The following is a 22,454-nucleotide window of genomic DNA, read 5'->3' on the forward strand; positions in this document are numbered from 1 at the left end:
TGTTTTATTTGGTTAGCAGAAAGCTGTGCGTGAGGTGCGTGTGTCCAATGCGGAGCCGACATAAAATAACTTCGGTAAAACGTTCTTGATCCCTACATGACTGCCATTCCCCTAAAATTGGCTTCGCATAATGTAGTTTGTTGTTTACGTGCTCTTGCCATGCAGCCTGCCACTTATTTTTGAGTTTACTGTATATAAATTTTAAACAATCTCTGTGCGGTATGTTCACTTGCTTTATTTGGCCATTCCGGGCTTGTGCAACGCATACATCTGCTTTCTCATTACCTACAATTCCAACATGGCTAGGAATCCAGCGGAATTTAATGTTATGCTTTTGTTTTGTGATTTTAACTATGTTATGTATGATGTTTCCTATTATAGGTTCAGCTGCATTTCTGGAGTGCAGTGCTTTAAGCATACTCAGGGAATCGTTGTAAATGATACTATTTTTGATATTCTCTTTTACTATTTTTTCTACAGCTACAAAGATGGCATAACACTCAGCAGTAAAAACTGATGCGCATTCTGGTAGTCGCATTATCTGTTTATTTTTTACTTGCATTACTGCACTTCCAACGTGACTTTCTGTTTTTGAGCCATCGGTATAAAATTCAATGTAGGTGTCATACTTTTCTTGTAGTGCAAATAATTGGTTCGGTTTTATTTATGGGGTTTAACGTCCCAAAGCGACTAAGGCTATGAAAGACGCCGTAGTGGAGGGCTCCGGAAATTTCTACCACCTGGGGTTCTTTAACGCGCACTGACATCGCACAGTACACGGGCCTTGAATTTCTCCTCCAAAGAAATTCAGCCGCCGCGGCCGGGATCGAACCCGCGTCTTTCGGGCCAGCAGCCGAGCACCATAGCCACTGAGCCACCGCGGCGGCTGCAAAGAATTCCTGTAATATGTACTCATTTGGCGTTTGCTCTTGAGCTAAATGTGTCATTGTGAGGTCACATACTGAAGGCAGGCTGTACCATGGTGGTAAATGTTCATTCCTTTGTGCAATATTTGGTAGGGCATCTAGTACTGTTAGCTCTTCACATTTATCTTCAAAGCGCAGTAGTAATGACCTGATAGAATGTGGTTTGTTGATGAATTATCTTTTAGATGGGCACTTGGTGACAATTAAATGGCAGAGTTGATTCGGAAGAGAACAGATTTTTAAGACATATGATCATGTAAGGGCGATTCTTCGATCCTCAAGAGCGGCTTCATTAGTTTCAACGTAAAGGCTAACTACTGGTGATGTTCTGTATGCTCCAGATGATAGGCGCAGACCAAGATTATGAATGGGGTCTAATCTTTTTAAGTAGGATGCTGTTGCCGAACCATATACTATGCACCCGTAGTCCAGCTTGGAGCGCACCAGAGAGCGATATATTTGTAAAAGGCTTGCTCTATCGGACCCCCACCGCTTCCGTGAGAGAACTTTTAAGATACTGAGGACTTGAGAAGCTTTCTATTTAAGGTTGTTAATGTGTGGTAGAAATGTGAGTTTCTTGTCGAAAGTTAGGCCTAAAAATTTGTGTTTTTGTTTAATTGGTAGCGCCGTGTGATTCAAGTATAGATCGGGATCGACCTGTAGGCCTCGTCGCAATGAAAAAAGAAGAGCAACTGTTTTTTGAGGAGAAAATTTAAACCCATTTTTGTCTGCCCAATCACCTAGTTTATTTAGTGTGATTTGTATTTGCCTCTCACAGGTTGATATGCTAGAGGACGTGCATGCTATTTGTAGGTCATCTACATAAACTGATTACATTATGGACTTGGGTATTACTTTAGCTAAGGAATTCATTTTTACTATGAAGAGTGTCGTGCTTAGAATGGACCCCTGGGGTACGCCGTTCTCTTGGGTGAAAGTCATGGAGGGAGTTGCTCCTAGGCGGACTCGGAATGTGCGGTTAGCCAGGAATTCGTTCAAGCAGTTCAACATCCTGCCGCGGATACCTAGCTCTGCTAGGTCACGGAGGATGCCGAACTTCCACGTAGTATCGTAGGCCTTCTCCAAGTCGAAGAAGACCCCAATACAGTGCTGCTTGTGGATGAACGCCTCCCGGATGGTGTTTTCTAGACGGCCAAGGTGATCTGTGGTCGAACATGCTTTTTTAAACCCACATTGGTGTGTATCTAATAGTTGCCGGCATTCAAGTATGAAGGTCAATCTAATGTTTATTACACTTTCGAAAGATTTAGCAATGCAGCTGGTGAGGGCATGAGTAATTGAACTATTGATAGATGAAACATACCTCTGCCAAGAGGCTTTCTCAGCACTGCGATGCACGTACCAAGCTTTAGCTCTCGCCTTTTTTAAAATTTAAGAGGTTCTCATGCGTCGGATACCTTCGAAACTTACCCCAAGCTCTATTTTGTTGTTTTTTTGCTTCCTTGCAGTCTTTTGTCCACCACACTTTGCGGTTCTGTGACACAACTCCTGAAGACTGCGGAATTGCTAACTGCGGGGCAGTTGCGATAAAATTTGTGAACAATTCGTTTATCAGGTCGATGCTTAAATTAACTAAAACTATATTTTCTAAGGCGGCTTTTGCTTTAAAAAGTTCCCAGTCTGCTAAATCCAGCTTCCAGCGTCGCGGCTTTGATAAAGTGATTAGTATAGGGAGGTGATCACTCCCATATGGGTTTTCTAAAACATCCCATTTAAAATCGTTAAAAACAGATGGTGAGCTAAAAGACAAGTCTAAACAGCGCATTTTTCCAGACGATGGGGAATTGTACGTGGCCTTTTTTGTATTTAAAAGACATACATTATTTGTGAGAATAAAATCTTCGATCATCTGACCCCTAGCATCACAGCGCTCACTTCCCCAAAAAGGGGAGTGAGCGTTAGAATCTCCAACTACTAGATATGGTTCTGGCAGTTTATCGATGAGTTCCTGTAGGTCACGGAGTGTTAATGTTATATGCGGAGGAAGATATACAGAACAGATTGTTATGGTTTTGTAGCTGACAATGCTGACGGCAACTGCCTCTAGTTTTGTTGTGAGTCTGATCTCTTGAGCAGGGACGCAGCTTTTAACGACAATTGCGACGCCTCCTGACAGCCTATTTGCCTGCTCGCGATCTCGTCTAAATGTTTTATAACGTTTCAAGATATTCATGTGTTGTGGACCAAGATTTGATTCCTGTAGACATAAAGCTACAGGCAACATTGACGCTAAAATATCTGTTATATCATTGTATTTCCTCAGCAGTCCTCTACAGTTCCACTGAACTAGAAACGCCATGTTTGTGTTTGGGGTAGGAACGATAAATTGTTTACTTATTTTCTCGGCCCGTTATGATGACCCTGTCCTTATTTCGCTCATGAGAGCTGTTCCGCCGCTGTAAAGCAGGCGGGCTGGGGGTTAGATCCATCACCTCGTCAGAGGTGCTGGAAGACCGCGGTGAAGCCGCGGGTGTGTGGGTTTCAGCCCCCCCGACGGGGGGAAGCCCTGCGGGATGCCGACCCATGGACCGGCGCTCCCTGCTCTGAGGATGGCAGGGCAGCCTTCGCTGTCCCTGCCTGGGGCGTGGATGGCCCTGCCCTAGGCTCGGTGAAAGTGGCCTCGACAGGTGCCGGAGTGCTGCGTGGTGCACCGCCCCTGCGCGCCACATCAGCGAAGTTGGATTTTGCTGTGAAAGAGAAAGTGTTCGAGAGTGCGAATACTTTCTTGCTGCTCGAAATGATATATTTCCCTTTGTCTTTATGGTGATTATTTCCTTCTCCTTCTTCCAGGACGGACATGCCCTGGAGTACGCAGCATGGTCTCCTTCACAGTTAGCGCAGCGTAGAGCTGCGTCACATTTTTCAGAATGGTGGTCCTTTGACGCGCATTTCGCGCAAGTTTTGCGGCCGCGGCAACTCTGTGAGCCGTGGCCAAACCTCTGACAGTTAAAGCATCTTCGGGGGTTAGGGATATAGTGTCTAACATTTACTTTGAGGTATCCATCGTCGATGGTTTCAGATAATGTGCATGTGTTAAAAGTCAGGACCAGGTGCTTGGTATCTATTTCTTTTTTGTCCTTGCGGATTTTGATTCGGTACACATCCATAACACTTTGATCGGAGAGTCCTTCTAGCATTTCTTTCTCGGTAAGGTGTAGAAAATCATTTTCTGAGATGACGCCACGGACAGTATTGAGTGATCGGTGTGCAGTGATGGAGACAGGTGTGTCCCCAATAGACACTATGTTACAGAGTTTGGTGGTTTGGGCATTGTCTCGGAGTTCCAGCAATAAATCGCCACTGGTCATTTTGGACACTTTGTAGCCGGGGCCCAAAACTTGTGTTAAGCATTTCGATACCATGAAGGGGGATAGAATTCTTGCCTGTCTATCTTCAACTTCACTGTGGACGACATGGAATTTGGCAAATGTTGGTTTCTTTTTGGAAAAAAAGTTCTCTGCTTCGTTCCGCCTTCTCTCTCGAGAGCGATCAGGTTTTGAAAGGGGGGGAGCCATAAAAAAATTGATGTTTTTCGGGCATGGTGCCAGCCACCCACCATGCAGCCCAAGGGGACGGTACAGGAACTTGCAAGCAATTCCTGCCCACGCCAGCTTTACACCTCAACTATAACCCAATATGACTCAACCCAGGGTAGTTGGTGTGATAACGCAGCAAGGCGGCTGACACGCCCACGTGTGTATCTGGCGCGACCATCGCTGAGCGTGAACCGCGTGACGTCACCTATCAGTATATATGTACGCCTGCTTGGAATAAAGCAACCCCATTTCCCTGGCATCTCTTGGTCCTGACGTTATAACAATTTGCGACGAGGCGGTCTACGCGCCTACGTAGGCAGCGGCCGACCGAGCAGCAGGCGAGCAGGACCCTCGTCCAGCGAGCGTTCGCGGAAAAAGTACGTGCTCTTGGGGTACGACTACCGCCTACAGACGCTCACGGACGCCGTCAGCTACATTTGTGCTCCTCGGAGGACAGCATCGCTCAAGCGGCCACCAGTCCCATAGCCAACAGCAGTCCGAGCGGGACAGCTCTTCGGAGGAAACGGATGAGTAGCGAACTTCTGTACTTCTTTCAAGATGCCATCAGTGGCGAAGATATCAGACTTCGACCCTAAAACGCAAAACTTCGAGTCGTACTTGGAACGGTTTGAGCACTTTTTAACGGCAAATGGCATAGCCAATGAGAAGCGCCTCTCCGTGTTCTTGACAGTGATAGGCCCGAAGGCTTATGAAGTACTAAGAAGTATCACGGTGCCGAAATCACCGGGAGAAAAGTCGTACGAAGAAGTTAAAGGTCTCCTGAAAGAGCACTACATACCCAGAAGCTCCGTCATAGCAGAGCGATGAAAGTTTAACAGACGCATGCAACAAGACGGGGAAAGCCTCGAAGGGTTCATTGTAGAACTTAAACACTTGGCCAGGAAGTGCGACTACGGCGACTTCTTGGAAGATGCCCTTCGAGACAGGCTGGTTGCCGGCATACGGGATGAAGAGACTCGGCGTGCTCTGTTCGCGGAACGAGACTTGACGTTTAAAAGCGCATGCAAAATCGCCCTGGACAGGGAACTAGCAGTGCGAGACAGTGCGCAAACACGGTCAAGAGAGCAAACGGCATCGGTGCACGTTATGAAAGGCCGACCGCGTCAAGACTGGAGGCAAGCCAAACCCCAGAAAGGTCAAGGCAGCAAGAGCGAGAAATGTGAAAGATGTGGGAGGGGACACTCGTCGGAAGTTTGTTGGTACAAAAACTCTGTTTCTCGCGAGTGTCCCAAAGTGGGTCACTTGAGAAATATGTGTCCGGCTGCTAGGGCGAAATCGAAACGGACGCATGCCCTCGAATGTTCCGAGGAAGACTCTGAGAATGAACTGTATCAATTGGTTAACTCAAACCAATCGTGTTATGAAGTTGGCGTTAACATTGAGGGGCCCACACTGAATATGCAAATTGACACGGGAGCAGCCGTCACAATTGTTCCAGAACAAGTGTACTAGTCTCACTTTTCGCACGTAAAATGTGAGCCGTGCAAAATGTCGCTTCGCACGTATACTGGGGAGCAGTTACTTAAAGGACAGCGTGACGTGGCTGTTCGGTACAAAGATCAGAGCATGACGCTATCTGTCATTGTTGTAAGGGACAACGGAAGGCGGTTAGCAGCCCTGCTTGGACGGAATTAGCTAGAACGTCTGAAACTTGACTGGCTGGAAATTGGGCAGGTGACACTCGAGGACAGAGTGGCGGTTCTAAAGCAGAAGTACCCGTCCGTATTCTCAGGCAGATTAGGAACAATACAGAAATTCCGAGCAAAAGTTGTTATGCAACCGGACACTGTTCCTGTTTTTTGCCGCGCCAGGCCTGTACCGTTTGCACTGCAAGAAACGGTCGAGCAGAAACTGTTGGAGAAAACTGAAACAGGCATGCTGCAACCAGTGATGCGCAGCGACTGGGCAACGCCACTAGTCACAGTTTTAAAAGAAGACGGCAGTATCAGGTTATGTGGGGATTACAAGACAACCGTAAATCCCTCACTGAAAACAGATCATTACCCGCTACCCAGACCGGAGGATTTGTGCACTGCTTTAGCAGGACGAAAGGTGTTTTGTGTGCTAGACCTTTCGTCGGCATACCAGCAATTGCCACTTACTCCCTAGTCCCGACCTTTTTTGACTGTAAACACTAGTCTAGGGTTGTTTGAATTCCAACGCCTACATTACGGTGTGGTCAGTGCGCCGGCAATATTCCAGTCAATGATGGACGAGGTGCTTCACGGCATCCCGCACGTGGGATGTTACATCGATGACGTGATCGTGACTGGACATGACACGGCAGACTGCCAGAAGACAATGGAGCCTGTCTTGCAGCTAGTTAGTTAGTTATATAGGGTTTTATGGCGCATAAGCAACTAGGGCTATCATGCGCCAAACACAAGGTTAAATGATGTTATTTCAAGTGTACAGAGGTTACATTATAACAGATTTAAAACATTGGCTTTCCTTAGAAACTTACAAACAAGTGAAAACTCGACAAGTGTTTGCTCGCCTAAAAGCAATGCGGGATGAAATGGAATGTGTTCATTGTAAAATACCGTAAAAATTTTTTTTCTAAGTTCTTCGAGATGCGAACAAGAAATTAAAATGTGATTTACTGTGACCTCCTCATAACACATTTCACACAGAGGTTTGTCTTTTTTTGTTAATAAGAAGTTATGGGTGATGTGTGTGTGACCTATGCGTAAACGACATAAAATTACTTCGATAAACGCTCTTTATGGCGGCATGATTTCCATTCTTTTAAAATGGGCTTTATGGTATGCAGCTTGTTGTGTCCTTCATTTTCCCAACAAGCTTGCCACTTGGCTCTTAGTCTGCTATGCTCTAAATTCATGTAATCCCTAGGAGGCAAATTCGCATGTTTTATTTCCATGGTTCTGGCTTGTGCAGCACACATGTCGGCTCTCTCATTACCCCTAATGCCAACGTGACTGGGAACCCAGCATAATTTTATAACATGTTTTTGTGTTGTGATCTTTACAATGTTGTGTATGATGCTTCCAATCATTGGCTCCGCGGCATTTTTGGAATTTAATGCTGTAAGGACGCTCAGTGAATCTGTATAAATGATGCTGTTTTTGATGTTTTCATTTATTATTTTCTGTACCGCAACACTAATAGCATAACACTCCGCGGTGAAAACTGTAGCACATGAGGGCAGTCGTACTGCATTTTCATTTTTTCCTTGTATTACTGCGCTTCCTACATGAGCATGAGTTTTCGACCCGTCAGTATAAAATGCAGTGTAATTTCTGTATTTTTCTTGTAGTGCTAGATATTCTTGTATTATATGGTTGTGTGGCGTACAGGTTTTACTGAGGCGTGTTAGTGTGATGTCACACACTGTGGGGAGAGTGTACCACGGTGGTAGCGCTTCGTGTCTTGGGGCAATATTTTTAATTTCGTTTACTATGTTCAGAGCTTGGCATTTTTCTTCGAAGCGCAAGAGCAACGGATTAATTTGGTGAGGCTTGGTGTTGAAGAGTATTCGGGATGGGCATTTCGTCACAATTGGGTAACAGATATGTTTGGGCTGAGAAAGGATTTTGAGGATGTATGTACAAGTTAGTGCAGTTCTTCGATCTTCTAAGGAAGGTTCATTCGTTTCCACATACAGACTTGCTATTGGTGAAGTTCTGTAAGCACCGGAAGACAACCTTAAACCAAGATTGTGGATAGGATCCAGTCGTTTTATGTAGGATGGTCTTGCTGAGCCATATACTATGGACCCATAGTCTAACTTACAGCGAACCAGAGAACGGTATATATGTAACAGGCATGCCCTATCAGACCCCCAGCGTTTTCTTGACAGTAGTTTCAGTACATTGAGGGCCTGGGAAGCTTTTTTCTTTAGGCTGTTTATATGTGGCAAGAAAGCGAGCTTTTTATCGAAAGTTGCCCCTAGAAATTTATGCTCTTGTTTGACAGGTAATGGGGTTTGGTTTAGATATAGTGTGGGGTCGGCCTGTAGGCCTCGTCTCAAAGAGAACATAACCGCTACTGTTTTCTGAAGGGAAAATCTAAATATGTTTCTATCTGCCCAGGTAGCCAGTTTATTTATTGTTATTTGTATCTGTCCTTCACAGGCAGGTATGCTGGAAGACGTGCATGCTATTTGGAGGTCGTCTACGTAAACTGAGTACATTATGGATTTTGGGATTACTTTTCCTATGGAGTTCATTTTGATGATGAATAAGGTCATGCTGAGGATGCACCCCTGGGGTACGCCAGTTTCTTCAATAAAAGTGTTGGAGAAGGTTGCACCTAGGCGGACTCTGAATGTACGGTTGCTTAGGAAGTCGCTCAAACAGCCCAGCATCCTGCCGCGGATACCTAGGTCCGCTAGGTCACGGAGGATACCGAACCTCCACGTGGTATCGTAAGCCTTCTCCAGGTCGAAGAAGATCCCGATACAGTGTTGGTTGTGGATGAACGCTTCCCGAACTGTATTCTCAAAGCGAACGAGGTGATAGGTTGTGGAACATGTCTTTTTAAAACCGCATTGATGTATATCTAAAAGTTGCCGGGACTCAAGTATGAAGGTTAGTCTGATGTTTAGAATGCTTTCGAATGATTTTGCTATACAGCTAGTGAGTGCTATTGGCCTGTAACTGGTGGGACTGGTTGGTGGTTTGCCAGGTTTTAGAAAGGGTACTATGATTGCTTCTCTCCATGCTTGGGGGATTTCTCCACTCATCCATATTTAATTGAAAAATTTTAGGAGAGCCGCTATGGCAGTCTCAGAGAGGTGAGCAAGCATGGCATAATGTATCTTGTCTGGGCCTGGTGCTGTTTTTTTACCAGATGTTAGTACTGCGTTTAGTTCCTGCATTGTAATAAGCTGATTGTACTCTTCATGTATGCATGTTCTGAAGGGAAGTTTTTGTTTTTCTACTATTGTTTTGTGCTTTTGAAAGGAGTGTGTGTAGTTGGATGAGCTTGAACCAGTAGAAAAATGCTCACCTAATATGTTGGCCTGCTCTTCTAATGTTGTTTTAGTACCGGGTGTTGTTAGCATTGGAAATGTGAAAGGAGTAAAATTTCCAGGGAATTTCCGCACCTGCGCCCACATTTTTTTGGATGTTATTGAGCTGTTTATCGAGGATATGTAGTGTTGCCATGATGCCCTTTCTGCGTTGCGTCTGATGTATCGTGATTTTGCTCTTGCTTTTATAAAGTTTATAAGATTCTCATGTGTTGGATATCTCCGAAAAATGCCCTAGGCTTTGTTTTGTTTCTTTTTTTCATCTTTGCATTCTTTTGTGTGCCAGTATTTGTGATTTTGTTTTACTATTACAGAGGATTGATGAATAGCTAAATGTGCGGCAGCTAAGATACAATTTGTGAACTTTTCATTGATCTCATTGATGTCAGTATTTTCTAAAACTATGTTCTCCAATGTGGCTTTTGCACTAAAAAGTTGCCAGTCAGCTAACTGTAGCTTCCAACACCGTGGTTTTGTGGGAACGACTGTTGGCGATGATGAGAGACTTATTACAACAGGGAGATGATCACTTCCATATGGATTGTCTAAAACATTCGAGTTAAAATCGTTAAAAACAGAGGGTCAACTAAAAGACAAATCTAAAAAACTTATTTTCCCCGAGGTTGGGGAGCAGTATGTAGGTTTATTAGAGTTGAGTAAGCAGACGTCATTGCATAAAATAAAATCCTCTACGAGATGGCCTCTAGGGTCAGTTTTGTCGCTTCCCCAAAAACTTGAGTGTCATTAAAATCTCCAACTACCAGGTATGGCTCTGGTAGCTGCTCTAAAAGATCCTCTAAGTCATGTAGTGTTAAATTAAAGTGCGGATCGATATATAGTGAGCAGACTGTGATGGTTTTATGGGCAACCAGAGTGGCTGCGGCAGCTTCGAGTCTTCTTTTTAGATGAAGCTCTCGAGCTGGGACACCATTTTTCACTATGATGGCTACGCCTCCCGACAGCCGGTTCGCCTGTTCCCGATCGCGGCGGAAAACAGTGTAATTCTTAAAAAAGTTATTTTTTTGGGGACCTAGATTTGTTTCTTGGAGACATAAGGCGACAGGAGCGTGTGCTCCTAGTATGTCATTTATGTCACTGTAATTGTTTAAAAGTCATCTACAGTTCCATTGTATTATGAAAGCCATCTTAATTTTGTGTTTCTATAGGGTGGAAAGGTAGATCAAGTTGTTGATGGCCCCGTGACTCGGGGCCTGTCTTTTTTTGATCGATCCAGAGAGCTCCGCCGACCGTCCGACGCGGACGGCGCGGGGCTGCCCGGGGCCGTGTACATCGCCTCTGCGGAGGTGCTGGACGACCGTGCAGAAGGCACGTTCGCGTTCGAGTTTGACCTCGACCTGTGGGAAGAGGTCTTGAGGTCCGCCGACCCGGGGGTCTGCGCAGCCTGACTTGTAGTTGGCGGAGCAGCGTTAGCTGCTCTGCCTTGGGGCGCGGATGGCACCGCCACAGGCTCACTGCGTGTGACCTGGACGGGTACCGAAGCCTGGTGTGGTGCGCCGCGCCCGCGCTCCACATCGGCGAAGTTTTGTTTTGTTGTGAAGGAGAATGAGTTCGTGAGTGCAAAACGCCTTCTCGCTTCTTTAAATGAAATGTTTTCCCTTGTCTTTATGGTGATTATCTCCTTTTCTTTTTTCCAGGACGGACACGCCCTGGAGTACGCTGCATGGTCACCTTCACAGTTTGCGCAGTGCGGGGCTGCGTCACATTGATCAGAATGATCCTTCGAGGCGCATTTCGCGCACGTTTTCCAGCCGCGGCAACTTTGTGAGCCGTGACCGAACCTTTGGCAGTTGAAACATCGGCGAGGGTTGGGTATGTATGGTCTTACGTTAACTTTCAGATATCCTACTTCGACTGTGTCGGGCAGTGTGCTGGTGTTGAACGTCAGGATCATGTGTTTTGTGTCTATTTCTTTATTATCCTTCCGGATCTTTATTCTTTGAACATCTATCACATCTTGGTCACTCAGACCTTCGAGCATCTCTTTTTCAGTGATGTGGACAAAGTCATTTTCGGATATAACACCTCGGACGGTGTTCAGAGATCGGTGTGACGTCACGGAGACAGGAGTATCCCCAACAGATACAATGTTTACGAGTTTTGAGTGTTGGACGTTGTCACGCAGTTCGAGAAGTAAGTCACCGCTGGCCATTTTAGATACCTTGTAGCCAATGCCCAAGGCTTCTGTCAAACACTTTGACACTAGGAAGGGGGACAGGATTCTAGCTTGCTTATCTTGTACTTCACTATGGATCACATGGTACTTAGGAAAGCTGACTTTTCTTTTTTGAAAAAACTCTTCTGCTTCGTTCCGCCCTCTCTTGAGAGAGCGATCTGGTTTTGAAAAAGGGGGAGCCATAAAAATTCTAGTTTTTCGGTCATGGTGCCAGCCACCCACCACGGAGTCCAGCAAGGGGACGCGACAGGAACTTGAAAGAAAGTCCTGCCCACGCCAGCTGTACACCTTAACTATAACCTAATATGACTCAACTCAGGGTAGTTGGTCACACACGGTTAACACTCGCAGCCAGGAAAAAGAGGAAAAAACGAAGAAAAGAGGAGGAGACAGGAGAGTTGTAAGAAAGAGATAGGAAAGTGAAAGTTAGAGGGGAGGATAGGAAAAGGCGACTGCCGATTTCCCCCGGTCGGGTCAGGCCGGAGGTGCCGTCTACAGGAAGCTGGGGCCAAAGTGGTGTGTTGCCTCCGCCGAGGGGCCTTAAAGGTCCAAACGTTCGGCATCGGCTCAACCACCAGGATCCCCTTTTCCCCGGACACGGCGATCCCACGCACGGCTGAGCGCGGATGCTCGGGTCCCTGGTGACGCATTGTTCACCATCATCCCCCTGCGGGGATGTCCCTGCGGATGCTCGGGTTAACCCCGTGGTGTCGCCACTCACCAACGTCTGCATGCTGCAGACGCCTCCCTGCGGGGAGTGTCTTGCAGCGCTTGAGCGAATATAACATCACTATCAATGTGAACAAATGCCGCTTCTTTCAGAAATCGGTCAGGTACTTGGGTCACACGGTAACTGAAGAAGGTATATACCCTACGGACGGCAAGAAGAGGGGCAATCTTGGAAGCACCGGAGCCGACCACCGTGACAGAGCTTAAAGCATATTTGGGCATGTGGAATTTTTATTCCAAATTTCTTAAGAGCGCCTCGACTGTAGCGGAGCCGCTTTATCGGCTGTTAAAGAAAGATCACAAATGGTCTTGGACGAAGCAGTGTAGCGATGCATTTAATGATACGAAAGTCCTGCTGACCTCCAGCAAGGTGCTGGCATTCTATGGCGTCAGGAAACCGCTCGCAATGCTTTGCGATGCATCGTCATATGGCTTAGGAGCAGTTATCTTTCACGAGACGGCTGATGGCGACGAGAAACCAATCGCATTTGCGTCGCGTACGCTTACAGAAGCAGAAAAAAAGTATGCACAGTGTGAGCGCGAGGCTTTGTCCTTAATTTTTGGACTCAAGAAATTTCATAGGTACCTGTACGGCCGAGAATTCACCATATACACAGATCACTAGCCATTACTTGGTATCCTCGGGCACGACAAACGTGTTCCAACTGTGGCGGCCGCACGTATGCAGCGCTGGACTATAATGCTTGCAGCTTACAGATACCAACTGAAGTTTAGGAAGGGAAAAAATCCAGAAGTGGCCGACGCCTTGTCAAGATTTCCCCAGCCGGTACCCGCGAAAGACGAGGTATCCGAATGTCTGTCAGTGTTTCAATGCCTTCCGCTGACAGCTGTCGAGATAGCAAAAGCCTCAGAGCGAAGCTTAACGCTGAGCCGGGTGGCACACTTCACGTTGAACGAGGGGCCTAGAGATTGTGCAGACGATTTAAAAGCTTACCATGTTCGCCGTGACGAACTATCGCTGGATAGTTAGTTATATTGATTTTTTATGGCGCAAAAGCAACTGAGGCTATGCTGCGCCAAACACAAGGTTAGAGTTTTTGTTAATGGTGAAGCTTTCTAAAAATACTTAGAGTTTGTTTAAAACGTTGGCTTCCTTGAGAAACCTAAAAATACATGAAATATCAACCAGTGCTCGATCACCTAAGAGTAGCATGGGGTGTAATGGGATGCTTTCCCTGTAAAATGTTGTGAAATATTTCTTTCTTAGTTCTTCTAGTTTTATGCATGAAATTAAAATGTGGTTCACTGTGAGTTCAGCACCACACATTTCACAGAGAGGTTTGTTTTGTTTGGCTAGCAGAAAGTTGTGCGTGAGGTGGGTGTGTCCAATGCGGAGCCGACATAAAATAACTTCGGTAAAACGTTCTTGATGCCTACATGATTGCCATTCCCCTAAAATTGGTTTCACAGAATTTAATTTGTTGTTTACGTGATCTTGCCATGCGGCCTGCCACTTATTTCTGAGTTTACTGTTGATAAACTTTAAGCAATCCCTGTGCGGTATGCTCACTTGTTTTATTTGGCCATTCCGGGCTTGTGCAGCGCATACATCTGCTTTTTCATTACCTACGATTCCAACATGGCTAGGAACCCAGCAGAATTTAATGTTATGTTTTTGTTTTGTGATTTTAACAATGCTATGTATTATGTTACCTATTATGGGTTCAGCAGCATTTCTGGAGTGCAGTGCTTTGAGCATACTCAGGGAATCGGTGTAAATGATGCTATTTTTGATATTCTCTCTTACTATTTTTTCCACAGCTACAAAGATGGCATAACACTCAGCAGTAAAAACCGATGCGAATTCTGGTAGTCGCATTATCTGTTTGTTTTTTCCTTGGATTACTGCACTTCCAACGTGACTCTGTTTTTGAGCCATCGGTATAAAATTCAATGTAAGTGTCATACTTTTCTTGTAGTGCAAAGAATTCCTGTAATATGTACTCATTTGGCGTTTGCTTTTTATCTAAATGTGTCATTGTGAGGTCACATACTGAAGGCAGGCTGTACCATGGTGGTAAATATTCATTCCTTTGTGCAATATTCGGTAGGGCATCTAGTACTGTTAGCTCTTCACATTTATCTTCAGAGCGCAGCAGTAATGGTCCGATAGAATGTGGTTTGTTGATGAATAATCTTTTAGATGGGCACTTGGTTACAACTGGATGGCAGAGATGTTTCGGAAGAGAACGGATTTTTAGGACATATGAGCATGTAAGGGCGATTCTTCGATCCTCACGAGCGGCTTCATTAGTTTCAACGTAAAGGCTAACTACTGGTGATGTTCTGTATGCTCCGGATGATAGGCGCAGACCAAGATTATGAATGGGGTCTAATCTTTTTAAGTAGGATGCTCTTGCCGAACCATATACTATGCACCCGTAGTCCAGCTTGGAGCGCAGCAGAGAGCGATATATTTGTAAAAGGCTTGCTCTATCGGACCCCCACCGCTTCCGTGAGAGAACTTTTAATATATTGAGGGCTTGAGAAGCTTTCTTTTTAAGGTTGTTAATATGTGGTAGAAATGTGAGTTTCTTGTCGAAAGTTACGCCTAAAAATTTGTGTTCTAGTTTAATTGGTAGCGCAGTGTGATTCAAGTATAGATTGGGATCGACCTGTAGGCCTCGTCGCAATGAAAAAAGAACAGCTACTGTTTTTTGAGGAGAAAATTTAAACCCATTTATGTCTGCCCAAGCACCTAGTTTATTTAGTGTGATTTGTATTTGTCTCTCACAGGTTGATATGCTGGAGGACGTGCATGCTATTTGTAGGTCATCTACATAGACTGAATACATTATGGACTTGGGTATTACTTTAGCTAAGGAATTCATTTTTACTATGAAGAGTGTCGTGCTTAGAATGCACCCCTGGGGTACGCCGTTCTCTTGGGTGAAAATCATGGAGAGAGTTGCTCCTAGGCGGAATCGGAATGTGCGGTTAGCCAGGAAGTCGTACAAGCAGTTCAACATCCTGCCGCGGATACCTAGCTCTGCTAGGTCACGGAGGATGCCGAACTTCCACGTAGTATCGTAGGCCTTCTCCAAGTCGAAGACCCCAATACAGTGCTGCTTGTGGATGAACGCCTCCCGGATGGTGTTTTCTAGACGGACAAGGTGATCTGTGGTTGAGCATGCTTTCTTAAACCCACATTGGTGTGTATCTAATAGTTGCCGAGATTCAAGTATGAAGGTCAATCTAATGTTTATTACACTTTCGAAAGATTTAGCAATGCAGCTGGTGAGGGCTATTGGTCTGTAACTGCTAGGACTTGTTGGTGGTTTTCCGGGTTTGAGAAAAGGTATTATGACTGCTTTTTTCCACTCGTCAGGTATATTGCCAGTTATCCAGATTTTATTAAAGAATTTTAACAGTGCCTCTACAGCAGCCTCGGAGAGGTGTGCAAGCATAGCGTAATGCACGTTGGCTGGTCCCGGTGCTGTCTTTTTGCCAGAAGATAGTACCTTATTTAATTCTTCTAGTGTGAGAGGCTGGTTATAATCCTCATGAACACCTGCTCCAGATGGGAATCTTTGTTTCTCAGCTATTGCTTTGTGTTTTTGAAATGTGTTTGTGTAGTTGGATGAGCTTGAGATCTCAGCAAAATGCTCGCCCAGTATGTTGGCCTGTTCTTCTAAAGATGTTTGTGTCCCGGGTGCTGTCAAGAGAGGAAGTGTGAAAGGGGTATGGTCACCAGTAAATTTACGCACTTTTTCCCACATTTTCTTTGATGTTATTGAACTATTTATATAGGAGACATATTTCTGCCAAGAGGTTTTTTCTGCATTTCTTCGCACATACCGCGCTCTGGCTTTTGCCTTCTTAAAGGTGAGTAGGTTCTCTGCAGTGGGATATCGACGCAGAGCGCTCCAGGCTTTCTTTTGTTGTTTTTTTGCTAATGTGCATTCTTTTGTCCACCACACTTTGTGTTTCTTTTGTGCAAGTCCTGTTGTTTGTGGTATAGCGAGTGTTGCGGCCGATATTATGCATTCAGTAAACTTCTCATTAATTTCATCTGTGCTAAGGTCGTCACAAAATTCCTTTTCCAGAGTGGCACTTTTTGTAAAAAGTGACCAGTCGGCGAGCTGAATTTTCCAGCGCCGTGGCCTTGTGGGGATGAGTGGAGTGGACGATGAGAGCCTGATGATGGTAGGTAAGTGATCGCTGCCCATGGGGTCATTTAAAACATCCCATTTAAAATCGTTAAAAAGTAATGGTGATGCGAAAGCTAAATCGAGAGAGCTCATTTTTGCTGAGCTTGGACAGCAATATGTGGCTTTTCCCGTATTTAAAAGACAGACATTATTAGAAAGTATAAAATCTTCGATTGTTTGTCATCTAGAGTCACAGCGTTCGCTTCCCCAAAACGGAGAGTGAGCGTTAAAATCGCCAACTACCAGAAATGGCTCCGGCAGTTCATCGATCAGGCCTTCTAGATTTTGGCATGTTAATGTGATGTGTGGGGGAAGATATACGGAACATATTGTTATGGTTTTGTAGCTGATGACGCTAACCGCAACCGCCTCAAGTTTCGTTTTCAGTTTGATTTCTTGAGCCGGGACGCCGCTTTGGGTGATGATTGCGACGCCTCCCGACAGTCTATTTGCATGTTCGCGATCACGTCTAAAAGTTTTATAATGTTTTAAGATATTTGAATGTTGTGGACCAAGATTGGTCTCCTCGAGACATAGAGCTAGAGGCATCACTGACCCTAGAATATGTGTTATATCACTGTAGTTCCTCAACATTCCTCTACAGTTCCATTGTATTATGAAAGCCATCTTAGTTTTGTGTTTGTACTGATTGAAAAAACTAGATCAAGTTGTTTATGGCCCCGTGACTCGGGGCCTGTCTCTTTTTGACCGATCCAGGGAGCTCCGCCGACCATCCGACGTGGACGGCGAGGGGCTGCCCGGGGTCGTGTCCATCGCCTCTGCGGAGGCACTGGACGACCGTGCAGGAGGCACATTGATTTTCGAATTTGACCTCGACCTGTGGCAAGAGGTCTTTGGGCCCGCCGACCCGGGGGTCTGCGTCCCCTCCTTTGGGGTAGGCGGAGTAGCGTGAGCTACTCCACCAGACGGCGCGGATGGCCCCACCACAGGCTCACTACGTGTGGCCTGGACAGGTGCCGAAGCCTGGTGTGGTGCGCCGCGCCCACGCACCACATCGGCGAAGTTTGTTTTTGCAGTGAAGGTGAATTTGTTTGTTTGAGAGTATTGCCTTCTTGCTTCTTTGAAAGAAATGTTTTGCGTAGTCTTGAGAGTAATGATTTCTTTCTCTTTTTTCCAGGACGGACAAGCCCTGGAGTAGGCAGCATGGTCGCCATCACAGTTTGCACGCCGTAGGTTAGCAACACATTCTTCGGATTGGTGGTCCTTCGAAGAGCATTTTGCGCAAGTTTTGCGGCCGCGACAACTCTGGGAGCCGTGGCCAAATCTCTGGCAGTTGAAACATCTGCGTGGGTTGGGAATATACGGCCTTACATTTATTTTCAGGTAGCCTACTTCAATGGATTCGGGTAATGTGCTCATGTTGAAAGTCAAGATCAGGTGTTTGGTGTCCACTTCTTTGCCATCCTTCCGGATCTTGATCCGGTGGACATCTATAACTTCTTGGTCAGTAAGTCCTTCGAGCATTTCCTTTTCAGAAAGGTGGACAAAATCTATTTCAGAGATGACGCCTCGTACAGTATTCAGAGACCGATGTGGGGTCACAGAGACAGGGATGTCCCCAATGGATACAATTGTTGCAACTTTTGAGTGTTGTATGCTGTCGCGCAGTTCAAGAAGTAAGTCGCCACTGGCCATTTTTGACACCTTGTAGCCAAGGCCTAAGGCATTCGTCAAGCGTTTTGAGACTTGGAATGGGGATATTATCCTTGCTTGTGTTTCTTCTGCTTTACTGTGAATGACATGAAATTTTGGAAAGGATACTTTTCTTTTCTGGAAAAAGTCATCTGCTTCGGTCCGCCCTCTCTTGAGAGAGCGATCCAGTTTTGAAAGGGGGGGAGCCATAAAAAAATGTAGTTTTTCGGTCATGGTGCCAGCCACCCACCATGGAGTCCAACAAGGGGACGCGACAGGTACTTGAAAGAAAGTCCTTCCCACGCCAGCTGTACACCTTAACTATAACCTAATATGACTCAACTCAGGGTAGTTCGTCACACACGGTTAACCCTCGCCGCCAGGAAAAAGAAAAAACAAAGAAGAGAGGAGGATACAGGAAAGTTGTAAGAAAGGAAATAGGAAAGTGAAAGGTAGAGGGGAGGACAGGAAAAGGCGACTGCCGATTTCCCCCGGTCGGGTCAGGCCGGAGGTGCCGTCTACAGGAAGCTGGGGCCAAAGTGGTGTGTTGCCTCCGCCGAGGGGCCTTAAGGGTCCAAACGCTCGGCATCGGCTCAACCACCAGGATCCCCTTTTCCCCGGACACGGCGATGCCACGCACGGCTAAGCGCGGATGCTCGGGTCCGTGGTGACGCATTGTTCACCATCATCCCCCTGAGGGGATGTCCCTGCGGATGCTCGGGTTAACCCCGTGGTGTCGCCACTCACCAACGTCTGCATGCTGCAGACGCGTCCCTGCGGGGAGAACTATCGCTGGAGCAGGGGTGCGTAACCTGGGGTGTAAGAGTTGTAGTCCCGGAGCAACTGAGGGAACGTGTGCTAACCATGCTACATGAGGAGCACCCGGGGACCAGCCGCATGAAAATTCTCGCGCGAAGTTTTGTCTGGTGGCCCGGGATCGATATAGCGATTGAACAGTACGTGCAGCGATGCAAAATCTGCCAAGCAGTTCAACCTGCGTCCCGGCCGGTCCCTCTCCACCCTTGGCCATACCCCGCGCACAGCTGGTCACGCGCGCATGTGGATTTTGCACAGAAAGAAAGAAACGTGTTCCTCGTACTGGTAGACTCGTTCTCAAAATGGATTGAAGCATGGCCAGTGCCCTCAACGTCTGCATTAAAAACCATTGAGAAGATTAGGGGTGTTTTTGCCGCTTACGCCTTGCCTGATGTATTGGTGAGCGACAACGGGCCACAGTTTACGTCAGCGGAGTTCACTGACTTCCTGAGCACCAATGGTGTAAAACACGTGCGTACCCCGCCTTATCATGCCGCATCCAATGGGGCTGCAGAAAGAACTGTGCAAACCGTGAAAAAGGCTTTGCTGAAGCAGGTACTTGAAAGCGAGGCATCACATACGAAGCTGACGATTCAAGAAAGAATTGATAGCTTCCTCATGGCTTATCGTAACACACCAAGTAGTGTGACGGGCAAATCACCCGCTGAACTTTTTTTGAAGCGTCAGCCACGCGTCAAACTTTCTTTACTCAAGCCTAATTTTGCAAAGACCATGCAACACAAACAGGAGCAGTTAAAGGCACAACGCGATTTGGTTCGTGGGCAAGAGCGCGCGTTTGTTGTGGGCGACCGTGTTTTTGTGAAAACTGTGCACGGTGAGAGTGTTGCCTGGGAAGAAGGTGTGGTGTCCCAGGTTGTCAGTGCTATGACATACGTGGTGCAAGTGCGCGATGGATTGCGCTTCACGCATGCCGATCACCTGCGTCCTCTGCACGTCGACCCCAGCTCTACTCCTCCGCCCAAGAATGTGGGTGCTAAGACAACCCGACCGGTGGAAGTGTCCTCATCCCTGCCTGACACGGACTTGTCACTGCCGCCATCGGAGCCCGCCAGTGGCACAGCTGACGCGCCGGACGGATCAACCCAGCCGGCCACGGTGGAGTCGGCTCCGCAGGAGCAGTCCGAGGCTCCCTTGGCCAACGCGCCAACACTATCTGCACCACCAGGGGAGGAGCCAGCGCTGCGTAGAAGTGCTCGCGTGCGAAGACAACCAGACTGGTATCGACCCCAGAACTTTTGAGTGATGGCTTGTAACTAAATTAAGCAGGAAAGAGTGTGATAACGCAGCAACTCGGCTGACACGCCCACATGTGTATCTGGCGCGACCATCGCTGAGCGTGAACCGTGTGACGTCACCTATCAGTATATATGTACGCCTGCTTGGAATAAAGCAACCCCATTTCCCTGGCATGTCTTGGTCCTGACGTTATAACCGTTGGTCACACAAGGTTAACCCTCGCCGCCAGGAAAAAAAGGAAAAAATTAAGAAGGGAGGAGGATACAGGAAAGTTGTAAGAAAGGAAATAGGAAAGTCAAACATAGAGGGGAGGACAGGAAAAGGCGACTGCCGATTTCCACCGGTCGGGTCAGGCCGGAGGTGCTGTCTACAGGAAGCTGGGGCCAAAGTGGTGTGTTGCCTCCGCCGAGGGGCCTTAAGGGTCCAAACGCTCGCCATCGGCTCAACCACCAGGATCCCCTTTTCCCCGGACACGGCGATGCCACGCACGGCTAAGCGCGGATGCTCGGGTCCGTGGTGACGCATGCTCACCATCATCCCCCTGCGGGGATGTCCCTGCGGATTCTCGGGATACCCCGTGGTGTCGCCACTCACCAACGTCCGCATGCTGCAGACGCCCCCCTGCGGGGAGCAGGCTTATGCAGCCCTTTGAGCCTTCGCAGTGACTTAACATTGCGCACCATGTGGACAGATTCCCTTTATCTCTTCATAGACTGGAGGACCAGCGGGTGTTGTTCCTCACATTGCGAATGAAGACTGTCGAAGATGTGCGCTTGGAGCACCAGATGAATTCATACGTGTTCGACTCATATCGCATCGTCAGCGAGCCAGGAACTGACGTCCAAGTAAAAATCGATTGCCTTTATAGAGGTCACCCGCAGATGGACGGGATAACAGAGTGGGCCCGAGCTGTAAGCTTTTTCCTGCGGGTATGCGGAGCAGCGCGCTCGGTTCGCCAATTTAAGCAGCTGCACACGTTCCACAGCCTGTCAACCCTGACGGTGGAACTTCTGCCTCAATTGCTGCCGAACAACCGGAAATTCTTGCTGAATTCCTGAGGCTCACCAAGACACTGAGCACGATGATATTGACATTCGAAGCGAAACGCGTGGAATCAATGGTTCTGCTCGACGGACTCGAGCTCAAAACTAGCATCACGGCTCTCATCTTTGAGGGCTGGTGTAGGAGCAGGCGAACCGGAAGCCTCCTCGCAGATGTCGTCTTCTCGAGTAAGAGGTTACGGGCGCTTACGTACAACTCGCACCGCCGGAATCCATCACGAGCGTTCTTCTCTACGCTCGCCAAGAACATCACCCTCCTTTCGGTGACGACGGCTGACTTCACTGTTCCAGACAGCTAGACTGTGTTAACGAAGTCCACACCCGCAACGGCCAGTTGCTGGCCCGCAGCGCACGATTCGTAATCGGCCGTGCCTTCAACAAAACTGGTGCAGAGGCACTCGAGTTAATCGGCTCAAACCACATTCTAGTGGAAAAGTTCAAGAAATGGCGCCAGTAAATAAAACAAAAGCTGAGGACATGATCAGAAAGCGCATTGGTGATCTGGACGAGATGGACGGCTTCACGAGAGCCGCCGGTGTTGTCCGGCACAGCGTCGTCTGCAAAAAAAGCCCCGACGGCCGGCCCGGCCTAGATGAACTTCCGTGGCTCATCTTGCTGGTTGCACCTGCGCCGATATTTGCGCCTGGTGGACGTTGTAAACCAGCCTGATGTGCGGCAGAAGGCCAGTTAACTCGGAAGCAGCAGCATTGAGCAGTAGTTTTCGCTGAGAGAACCTGCTTGTGTTAAAAATCTAAACACACAAGACATATCAACGATTGCATTATCACCTATGAGTAACGCGGGATGAAAAGGAATGGATTGATTATAAAACAGTGAAAAGCATCTTTCCCTCAGCTTTTCGAGTCTACAGCACTGAAATAAAATATGATTTACCGTCAGTTCATCTCCGCATATGCACACTGGTTTCTCTTGTTTAGTCAGCACAAAGTTGTGTGTGAGGTGTGTATGGCCTATACGGAGACGACATATAACGACTTCCTTAAAACGTTCCTGGTGCACACGTGACTTCCATTCTCGTAAGACTGGCTTTATCGAGTGTAGTACATTATTTATT

At 47.0% G+C, this 22,454-nt stretch overlaps 1 pseudogene; it reads left to right on the forward strand.

The window, feature by feature from the left end:
* Nucleotides 1-5,041: 5,041 nt before the first annotated feature.
* Nucleotides 5,042-20,321, forward strand: LOC149324398 (uncharacterized; annotated as a pseudogene).
* The last annotated feature ends 2,133 nt before the right edge of the window (nt 20,322-22,454 follow it).

Source organism: Amblyomma mixtum, unplaced genomic scaffold, assembly GCF_055824585.1.
Source record: "Amblyomma mixtum isolate Tamu unplaced genomic scaffold, ASM5582458v1 scaffold_41, whole genome shotgun sequence".
Classification (NCBI taxonomy): domain Eukaryota; kingdom Metazoa; phylum Arthropoda; class Arachnida; order Ixodida; family Ixodidae; genus Amblyomma; species Amblyomma mixtum.